This window comes from Loxodonta africana, chromosome 1, assembly GCF_030014295.1.
Source record: "Loxodonta africana isolate mLoxAfr1 chromosome 1, mLoxAfr1.hap2, whole genome shotgun sequence".
NCBI classification, from domain to species: Eukaryota; Metazoa; Chordata; class Mammalia; order Proboscidea; family Elephantidae; genus Loxodonta; species Loxodonta africana.
The window spans coordinates 104,269,711-104,278,031 of NC_087342.1; positions in this window are offsets into that span (position 1 = coordinate 104,269,711).

The window sequence follows — 8,321 nt, forward strand, 5'->3', positions numbered from 1 at the left end:
AGGAAGACATCTCTGGAGACTAGCACACCAAGCACAATGAAGGGCTAAATAAATACTTTCGATAGTGATAATACTAACATTTAATGAGCTCTTATTATATGCCAGGCACTATTCTAAAAGCTTTACATTTTATTTAATCTGCACAATGACTCTGAGTTAGGTACTATTATTTACCCCCATTTTACAGATGAGGAAACTGAGGCACAGAGAACCAAAGAGGTTAACTGAGATAAAGCATTAAGAATGAGGAGTCTGTGGTTTACAGTGGGGAAAGGGAAGAGGGAGGCTCTGTAGTTTATCCACCCCACCCCTGTTTTGGAGACTCCCAGTTGGGAAACTGAGGTACAGAATGCCTCAGAACGAGGAATTAGACACCGGCTTCTGGGGCTTGGAACAGTCACTAAGGGACAGAAGTAACTGGAGGAAGAAGGCTGAAACACCCTTTAAAAATAAGCAAACCGGGGGACTGTTCTGATGCAACAGGGAGTCAGAGCAGTGGAAACAAAGAGGCCCTTGTCGGAGGTGAGGAATTCACAATGACCACACACACACACACACACACACACACATGCTGATACTCAGATATGTTTACGTTAAGAGACCTCTTCAATCTTTAGAGCCTAAGATTGGTCAGGGACACACAGACACGTAACAGTCTCAGGGTCATCCCATCACGCAGACACGCAGACCTGGGACCTCCTAAACTGGTCTGCAGCCTGCCCGCACCTCAGGATCAAAAGTTTAGAAAAACACAGCCCTTCCTTAGAAGGTGGCTATGGTAGCAACCAAGGCTGAAAGGCTCTCTGTCCCAGCCAGGAGGGGCCGGACACCAGCTGTGGGGGGCTTACCACCTTCTGAAGACAGGCCAGATAAATGGGGTTGTGCAGTCCTGGGATGGGACAGCCAGCAGCAGCAGACTTCCTGGTCCTCACAGCACCTGAGCACTGGGCAGGGGGGGCGGGGGGGGGGCTTCTAGCCCAGACCCTCACATCACGCATCAGTGTCCCTACTGCCCTTAGGCCTGCAATTCAGAAATCAGCATGTCTACACCAGGCTGCTGCTGGGCTCAGGAGTATGCCAAGTGCAGGGGGTCGTAGTGGGTGAACACCAGAAGCCCAGGATAGGTCTCTGCTCTCAGACAACTGATTCACTATCTGGGAAACAGAATGAGATATGCCAAGCGCCATGTATAATGGGGGAGTAAATACAGGCCTTGGAATTACTCTGACGTGGGTTCAAATCCTGACTCTACTACTCACTGGTCCTGTGCTCTTAGGAAAGCTTCTTGACCCCTCTGGGCCTCAGTTTCCTCATCTGTAGAATGGGGTGGCACAATAATCTCTACATCACTGGCTTGCTGAGAAGATTAATGATATTCAGTTGATTCTCATTATTTGAAGGACTTACGGTTTATAAAGTCACCATGAACACTGAATTACCAAACACTGAACCATTATTCCTTGGGGAAATACAGTTAGTTTCCCTCGAGCCTCTCAGCACATTTTCATCAACTGATCAATACATAACCTTGTTTTATTTGTGTTTCTGTTTAAAGACACCTCATTTGACATATAGCATTGGATCATTAACATTGAGGTCATGGCCAACAGCGTCGTAACTCATGCCCGGAAGAAGCTTGTCTAGCACATATGTTTTCTCCACAAGGCACATCACAGCCTTCTTGTGCTGGGGGATACTAGACAGCACTTCAGCATTATGCTTGGGCACCATTTTCAACAGCAAAATTGCCAGCAAAAAGCACAAAAATGTGAAAAACGTGGTAGTAAATAGACCGTGAAAAGACACTTGTTTACAGTATGAGTTGAAGCAAGAAGGCAGAGAACAATTGGGTACGTGAACGTGGAGAAACTTTTTTTTTTTTGCCACTCTTCACATGCCTGTGAATGATTGCAAAAATTCATGAGTATTGATTTTGGGGTTACAGACAAATTTTAGTGAGTAGGTGAATTTGGAAATACAATCAGCAAATAATGAAAATCAGTTGTACATAAAAAGATGTCTGGGACATAGTAGGCCTTCAACAGGGCCTGTTAATATTAATAAATTCGTATCTATTAATAAAATGCCGTCTTGGGTGCTGATTACTATAGGGAGTCAGGGACCAGAGTGTTCAGTGGGGACGAGTGTGTCCTGGAGGACTCCCTGGAAGACAGGCTGGACATGGGGAGAGGGAATTTACGCAGGAAATGGAGAGACAAGAGAACCTTCTAGGCCTATAGAGGGGCTGAGGTGGAATTTAGGGAAGGTCAACATGGAGAAAAGAAAGGATGAAACAGAAGTGGGAGAGGCAGAGGCAGTGTGGTCAATGGGACCAGTCTCACCACAGTCAACCGACATTGGCATCTTGGGCACTGGGCTAGGCCTCAGGCAAGTGAATTACTGTGCAGTTTTCTTATCTATAAAGTGGTGATAAGAATCCCTGACTACTAAGAAGATTAAGGGGAGAACTACATGGAATTGTGGACGTGAAGCACGTAAACCAGGTCTGGACCTGTTGGTTCCCAGCAAGTCATGATGATGAAGCTGTTGATGAAGATGAAAAGACATGGTGCATGTCATCGAATGGGGGCAGTGATGGTGCAGTGACAGAATGCTTGCCTTCCATGTGGGAGACCCGAGTTCGATTCCCAGCCAGTGCACTGCATGTGCAGCCACCCTCTGTCTGTCAGTGGATTCTTGTGTGTTGCTGTGATGCTGAAAAGTTTTCAGCAGAGCTTCCAACTCAGACTGACTGGGAAGAGAGGCCTGGTGATCTACTTCCAAAACTCAGCCCATGAAAACCCTGTGGATCACAACATGATCTGCAGCCAATCATGGGAATGATGAAGGACCAGACAGCATTCCATTCCATTGTGCATGGGGTCCCTACGAGTCAGGCGCCAACTCGACAGTAGCTCACAACAGCATGTCGCCAAGAAGCTTACCTCCAGAGGGGGACAGACCTGCACTTAAATCAATACACAGTGGATTTGGCAAGGACCAAATAAGTGTTTCAAGCACCAAGTGCTATAGCATTCAAAGGTGCTCAGAGTAGGCTTCTTGAAGAAAATAAGATTATGACGAGCCTTGAGGAAAAGGTAGGGCTTAGCAGGAGAACTTTCCAAGAGGGGAAATAACTGAGAGAAGGCAGGGGTGGGACTGGTGAGGACATCTGGGGAAAGCTAGGAAGGCCAGAGAGGCTGGAGTACAGGAAGACGATACTGGAAAGGCAGGGAGGGACTGTAGAGGGCCCACAGGCCAAGCTGGGGAACCAGCGCTCAGTCTTCAGGCCGGGAGCAGTGGGCCCCATGAGAGGATTTAGAGCAAAAGGGTAACAGGATCTACATGTCTGGGGAAGAAAACAGTTATGGGGAGAATAGGAGGACCAGGGCTGTAATGATCAGTTAGGAGAACATTGGGATTGTCCAGGTGACAGGTAATGAAGTGCCAAATAGGGAGGTTGCTTTGGAGAATGACACAGGGAAGCTTTTTGCACAACAGAATGAAAGATGGGACTGGGTGACTGCATGGGAAACAGGGAGTTCTGGAATGAACCCAACTGGATAGATCCTAAATCCACAGGAGAAGGGGTAATTCAAGTGTGGCACAGTTTTCCAATGGAATATTATATTGTAGTGAAAATAAATCAGTAGGAGTTACTGTATCACTGGGAAGAATTTGAACAAAAAAGAAAAAAGTAAAATGGAGGAAAGACACAGAGAAAGTGTTGCCATTTACATCATTTTTGGAACCAACCCTAATGGTGCTATGTATTACGTAAGGGCACACATACATGCAGAAAACATTTAAAGCTGGGTGAGGGGAACACAGGGGTTCATTATGTTGTGATCACAGAGGTACCTTTCTATGGCTGTGTCATGGATTGAACTGTGTCCCCCCAAAATATCTGTCAGCTTGGCTACGTCATGATTCCCTTGTATGATTGTCTACCATTTTATCATCTGATGTGATTTTCCTACATGTTGTAAATCCTATCACTGTGATGTAATAAGATGGATTAGCGGCAGTTATATTGATGAGGTCTACAAGATTAGGTAGTGTCTTAAGCCAATCTCTTTTGAGATATGAAAGAGAGAAGATAGAGAGACGTGGTAACCTCATACCACAAAGAGAGCAGTGCCAGGAGCAGATTCCTGCACTGGGATGCTCCCAGACCAAGGGAAGACTGATGACAAGGACCTTGGTTCAGAGCTGAGTGAGAAAGAAAGCCTTCCCCTGGAGCTGGCACCTGGATTCGGACTTGTAGTCTACTGCACTGTGAGAGAAGGAACTTCTCTTTGTTGAAGCCATCCACTTGTGGTATTTTCTATTATAGCAGCACTAGATGACTAAGACAGGCTAGTGTATTTCACTTAAAAACAGGAGAAGAATGATTCCAAAGTTTGACTCCTGGGCCACAGGGAGGAGTCAGTTCCCTGGGGCTCAAGACATGGAGCACTGAACTGGGCTTGCAGGGGTACCAGGACATCAAGCTGTCCCCACACAGAGGGGGCGGGGAGATGGATGTAGGTGACACACACCTGGGTCCACACACCAGGTCATGAGGGAAGAAGTTGGGCCATGCAGGAAGGCAGGAATGCTCAGTAGGCAAGGCGTAAGAAGAGCCAGGGGAGAGAGCAGTCCTGAGGCCAGGGGAGGATGCCAGAGGGGCCAGACACTGCAGGGTTCATGAAATCAAAGCCTGAGAGATGGACTTGGCAACTGGAGGTTTCTGGCACCCTAGGCTAGAACAGTTTCCAAGGAGAGCAAGGGTGGAGGGATTATAGGTTAAGGAGGAAGCACTGGTATAGATCCGTCTTGCAATGAATTTAGTAGCAAAGGGAGAAAGAGAAGACGCCCCCACCAAGGAGTAGACGGGGGGAACACAGCCACAGAATGGTCAAGAAAAGGTTTTATTATTAATTTTCTCTGCTGTAATGGTTTCATATCTATTTTACAGGAAGTGAGGAGAGGGCAGAACGAGATCAGGTTGTAACCTCCATGAGTGTGTGCACACGCACACGTACACACCTGTCCCTCCCTCCCCATCAGACTAGGCCTTTCTCGTACATCTCTTTCTTCCTCATTATCTCCCCCAGGACTTGGAACAGAGCTCTGCTGAAGAGCTTTTCAGGAAGAGGGGTGGGAGCCCCCTCCGGGAGGCGGAGTCTGGAAACAATTGTGGATCTCCTGACTGGGCAGGGGGAGTCCCATCCACAAGGAGAGGCCTGGATCTGGGCCTGATGACAGTCAAAGGGGAGGAGGGAAAACTACACCGACAAGGTGACTCTGACACATGAGCTACAGTTGGAAGGACACGAGTGGGTGAACAGGAGGTAGGAGACAGCAGCGGGAAGGGGAAGTGGGAGGGGAGATGAACTGATTGGCCCCATTAGACTGGAAGAAGTTGATCCTGAGTCCTTCACCCTGCAGGGCCTTCTCACCCACCTTCACCCCTTCCCCATTACGCTTACCACCCCTACCCAACTGTCCCCCTGTTCACACTTATTTCTCTTCTACTCCCTACATCTACCATATTATTATGCAAATAACACACACCTCCGTTTGTTTGTTGGATGTGCCCTCCCCGCAGGAGGCACCCCCATGAATGCCTGCTACCATGCCAGTCCTCTTCCACAAGTTGCTGTAAAAAACAATTAGCACAGCAAGGTTACAGAAATACCTCCAGGGGGAGGGGAAGGCCAGCAAACATACACAGAATGTGCACACTATTTGTGTAAAAATACGTAACTCTTTCCTCATTTTTCTCTTGCTTCCTGCTTCCCCAATAATACTCTGCTGTGAGGCTCCCAGGTCCCTCTCCCACAACCTACTCTGGTCCTCACCCGCTACACCTTCACCACCACCTCCCAGGCCTGACCCAGGCCCAGGTGAGTTTCATGATTTTGCTTCCCTACCAGAAAATTGGAAACCCTGGTAGTGTACTGGCTAAGAGCTCCAGCTCCTAACCAAAAGTCAGTAGTTCAAATCCACCAGACGCTCCTTGGAAACTTTACGGGGCAGTTCTACTCTCTCCCATGAGGTCGCTATGAGTCGGGATCAACTCAACGGCAACGGGTTTAATCACTCCAAGCTGGCTCACTTATCTCCCCCCGTCCTGGAGCATATCCTCAAAACCAAAAATGCACTGCTGTTGAGTCGATACCGACTTATAGCTACCCTATAGGACAGAGTAGAACTGCCCCGTAGGGTTTCCAAAGAGTACCTGACAGATTCAAACTGCTGACCTCTTGGCTAGCAGCCGTAGTACTTAACCACTGTGCCACCAGGGTTTTCAGGAGCATACACTAGCAATCCACAAATCTTTATTGAGCATCACTATTTGCCCAGGCTGGTGCTGGGTTCTATGGGCACTACTGAAAGCTGTTACTAGCCACAGACCCTGCCCTCATGGGGCTTATAGTACAGTTGGGGAAAGAAGGCTGATACATAAAGAAGTATGATAAGTCAATATAAGGCATCCAGCAAAAAGAATGTTCTATACTTTTTTTTGCTGTAAGCGACTTTTGATATAGGGAAGGTTCTTCTTAAGACACTGCCAAGGAGTTTAATTATTTAAAAAGGTCTTCCTATAAAAATTTTTTTTATTAATATGGTGACATTGAAGGCAGCGGCATAGAAAGGAATAGAAATAGACAAATAATGAAGTATTACTATAAGATCGATTATTCATTCATTCAAAATTTATTGAGAACTTACTGCATACAAGGCACAGTGATTAGCCCTGAAAGCACAAGATGAATAAGACACAGTTCTTCCCCTCAAAGAGCCCTGAGGACAGGAGACATGTAAGCAGAAAAATGGCAACACAACATTCAGTTTAGGACTGGAACCCAGAAAAGGGTGTGCGCAGCTTCCTTGTGCTATCTAGGGTTTCATGTCAAAAGCAGCATTAGAGCTGAGTCTTGAAAGGTGAATAGGCAGAGGGAACACGCAAAGACACGGAGTCTGAAAGGGACCAATGTGTTCAGAAGGATTGAGCCCAGCAGCAGTGGTAGGATAGTTAAGACCTGGAAAGGTAGACTGGAGTCATATTGTGGAAGTTTGCTTGCCCAACTCAGGCACTTGAACACTTTCTTCTAGATAAAATCGTTTTGAGCAGGGGAATGACATGACTATAGCAGTTTTTTGTTTTTTTTTTAATGGATTTGGCGGGGGGAGCTTGATGGGAGGGAGACCATTAGTAGGCCTGAGGTGTGAGAAGGCTGATCTGGATAAAGGCTATGAACAGTGAGGAAGAGAAATGAAAGAGACAGCATAATGGAAGAAGAAACAAGGTGAGACTGGTTTCATAAATAGGAGGCAACGGAGACAAAGGTGCAAAGAAGACCCTATGGTATTTTGGTTTGTTTTTATCCTTAAAAAATCAGTTGTTTTATTGTGATGAAAATATACCTAACAAAACATATGCCATCTCAACACTTTCTACATGTACAATTCGGTAACATCAGTTACATTCTTCAAGTTGTGCCAACATTCTACTCTATGATTTCAAACCTTTATTGTAAACAGGAAGCCACCGGCAGAAATCAGGACATATGGAGAAGTTTATTTTGTGGTAGAAGATGAGAGGATTGGTCTGGGTCAAGCTGAATTTGAGTTAATAAGAGAAAATCCAATTGGAGTGATTTCTAATTAAAGATGGTGGATTAAACGCATGCATTTATTGTCACACCCTCCTGAAGACCTCCTAAACTATAGTAGAGGAATTTTTTAAAGGTATAGACTCATAGAGACAAATAGAACAAAACAGGAGACACCAGCAACAAATCTTGGAAGCTGGAGAGAAGATGCAGAGAAAGCTCTAAGCCAGCAATGAGGAGAGCTGAGAGGCAAACTACCCTACATTGTATATATCCCCTGTCCAAGGTTCAGGAATCGGTGGCCAGCACTGGTTACCTCTAGAATCTAAAAAAAATCAAACTGGTTAAAAGTTAATTCTCCAGATACCCTCCCCCGTCCGTACAGGCAGGCCCCTCCCCCTCCCTCTACCACTGCAGATGATGGGAGATGCATTTTCTGGAGTAAAACAGAGGGTCTTTGGACTGGGGGACACTTACGTAGTTGAAGCAGGGATACTATAGGGGGATTAAGTGAAAGACAATGACATCAAGGGTTCCCCAACGGCCAGGGTTAGCAAGGCCCACCCATGGACGCAGAGCTTCCAACCAGCATTTTAGAGTCCCATTCTTCCATAGGAAATCCAAGAATCACCAGACATGTGGGGAAAGCATCTAATATGAAAAAGCAGAGGTCAAAACAAACAGACAAAAAGCAACTTGAAGGATGCTTCTACGCAG